Below are 3,474 nucleotides of genomic sequence, written 5' to 3'. Positions count from 1 at the left end.
ATTAGAATGCCTCTCGGCGTGACTCTAATGATGACGCAAGGTCAAAACGTACCGTGTTGTAATCTGGGTTCTCTTCCCTAGAGTCAGAGAGTTCTCCTGCCCTCTACACCTCACACGCAGCCCGAGACAAATTGGAAAGAAAGACATGCCATCTCCGGTTTACTTCCCGTATCTGCGTGATAGGTGGTCGCCTCTTTAGGAGTTGGACGTTGCAGTCTATTAATGGGAGAGTGAACGTGAACGCAGCTTCTGAACGATTCTTTAGCCCAATGGTCACTGAATTAAATATTGGTCCCAATCGGCACAAGCCACACAATCTTTATGACACTAAAATGGCTTTTTATCAGAGAGACAAATCAGGAGAAAATCTACTTTGTTATCGAACTTTTTCCGTCCCAGCGACACACTCTCGCGCGATCTTACGACAGTAAACATAGGACGTTCGCGAGATCTACCTTTCAGACGTTGTATGCCATTTGTGTACCATTTCGCCTCTAGTGGCTAAAACTGGGGCTGCGAATCTTCGTAAATATCCACCATCTTGCTGCGGGGCAGTCGCCCAGTCCTAATCACATCACATCAGACCACCCCTCGTCCACCTCCAGCCACTGGTTTGCAAAGTGTATCTAGAATCAGAATCGTCTTTATTGTCACATCACAGGTTTACAGGTGCAAAACAGAGGGTGAAAATCGTTTTTGTTGTTTCCAGAAAGACAGAGGTGGGAAAGAGTGAGGGAAAAAAAGAACTATGAATTAAAAACAAGGTATCGACATATTTTACGCATAGCATATCCATCTGTGCAGTATGTACATGAGGTTTAGACATGAGGTGCATAGCACCTGCTATATACTGTTCATGACATAGACATTAAGACTATCAGCGCTTTGTACACAAGGTCAGGTCAAGGTGCAGAGTATGAGCTTGTGTTAGGTTCAACCACAAAAAGGTCACTTTCACTGGTATAATCCGAACTTGACTGTCCCTATTCTGGCGAAAATAGCCATTCTACAAAAATAGCTATAACATCGTAAGCTTGCCTTAGAGATTTGGTGTAGAGGGAAAAAAGGAGTGGACTAAGTATAGAGCCCTGGGGAACCCCAGGCAATAAAGTATTAGTGTCACGTCATTATAGGACTTTTTCAAAAATACAGACATTCACGTTTCAACAATCTCACACAGCGTCACATGGCGATAGCTATCAGCTTTTATTTGGTATTCGTCGTCACATGACAAAGAATATATTGGGCTTAAAGGGATATTTCACTTTCAAAAAAACGTTGGGTCATTTTATCGTCTACTCAGGCTTTTGTGAGCCCCCCAGACAGTTTTTAAGTTGCTTGATTCAGTCTTTAGATATTTGATATTCATTTTATCAGACACGCCCCCTTCCTATACAAACCCATTGTAACTTCAAACTCCATTTGTAACATGTTAGATTAATCAAAAACACCCGTCCTTGGTTCTGGTAACTCACCCTGCCCTCCTAATACGCGAGGGGGGCGTGTTTTTTCGATAACTTTTTTCATTTATTTTATTATTATTTTTTGTAAAATGAAGAAAATTAATTACAATAAAAACAATGAGTAGACCATACAATGACCCAAAGTTTTTTTGAAAGTGAAATATCCCTTTAAGTGATTAAAGTTTGGCAATAATACTGATGAGAAGAATCTCAAAGTAAAAGTGTATTAGCCTGGTAAACCACCCCCGGTCACAGACTTACATTTCATTTTCATTTAGCAGACCGGTCTGCTGAATGAAATTGAATTCCGCGACCGGAGTGGTTTACCAGGCTAAAATTGCATAGGCCATACAATTTAAAGGAGAATACCGGACAAATTAAGTGTTGCCTTTGATGTCTCGTTACTTACCGACCGATGTGAAAAGTGGCGTTCTTTTTTTCCATAGATTCCTGTGTCGTCATTTTTTAAACCCCCTCCGTTGTCAGAATGGGAGCGCGTGGGTCAGGGAGATTCGTCTATTGTAACCGAGGCAAAGTTGTTTTTCTCTCTTCTGCTCGTCTTTGTGGAGTCTCATGATAGTCAAACGTGCGTTGAAATGTCCTGCGAGGCCACCGTTAATGGCGAACGAGTTAACACTGGTTGCTTGTTTCCAGAATCTGGCAACACGAGTTGCCAGGTTGTGGAAAGAAACAAGCATCCAGTGTTAAATCGTTCGCCATTAACGGTGGCCTCGCAGGACATTTCAACGCACGTTTGACTATCATGAGACTCCACAAAGACGAGCAGAAGAGAGAAAAACAACTTTGCCTCGGTTACAATAGACGAATCTCCCTGACCCACGCGCTCCCATTCTGACAACGGAGGGGGTTTAAAAAATGACGACACGGGAATCTATGGAAAAAAAGAACGCCACTTTTCACGTCGGTCGGTAAGTAACGAGACATCAAAGGCAACACTTAATTTGTCCGGTATTCTCCTTTAACAACTTTTGCGCAAAAGAATGCATTAATTCACACATGGGCAACACAGAGCCCGGGGAACAGACCTGGCTCCTAGACCATCTCAATCCGGCCCACCACTTCCCAAAGGAGGTGACGACAATAAAATAAAAACACAATAAAAACGAAGCTATCCCTGCTGGAAAAACCAAGCTGGACAAACTGGTCAGGCTGGTCTTGATGTTTTGTCAGTATAGTTGATCAGTTGGTCACCCAGTCACTCACTCAGGTTAATGCAGTTTCTGTAATAATAATCAAAATCTACCAGGTAACTAGTAACTAAAGTTTTTAAATAAATGTAGTGGAGTAAAAGTAAAAGTATAACAAATTGGAAATACTCCAGGAATTAAAAGTATCTAAAAAATACAGTACTTGAGTACATGTACTTAGTTACTTTCCACCACTGGTTTTAAGATAATTCAATGTGTTTCAAGTTTTGTCCCTTTGCTCATTTTATCGAAGTCAGTATATATGCATCCTATGTGTATAACGCATCATTAACATACTTATAAGGCATTATAATCTAATCATAACCCTGTATAATCAGATTTATAAGTGCTCATAAATACTCATACTGCTTTATAACCATAACCATAACACATTATAAGGCTTTTTATAATTACTTATAAGTATCAAGTGTTATAATACTTCTTAATTGCTGCCAAATTGGTAACAGTTGCTATGCATCCCAAATTAATTCTCATAGTTATAATCCATTATTTAATCAATTGATAATGCTTTATTATCACTGTTATAATGTGTCATAACCATTATAATGCATTATTATAATACATTATACTACGATTATAAGTTATTATAAGTGGTCATTTGTTACTTTATGAACATTTTATAAGGCTTTATTATCACGTTTATAATGCCTTATTATCACTTATAAGGCATTATACTGTGATTATAAGTTATTATAAAGTGAACATTTGTGACATTATGATCATTTTATAAGCTGGTATTATTACATTTTTATCGCCTTTAAATCACTGTTATAATGCATTAT

Source organism: Gymnoscopelus braueri (genome assembly GCF_963280865.1).
Source record: "Gymnoscopelus braueri genome assembly, chromosome: 15".
Lineage (NCBI taxonomy): Eukaryota > Metazoa > Chordata > Actinopteri > Myctophiformes > Myctophidae > Gymnoscopelus > Gymnoscopelus braueri.
Note: the sequence above shows the minus strand (reverse complement) of the source record.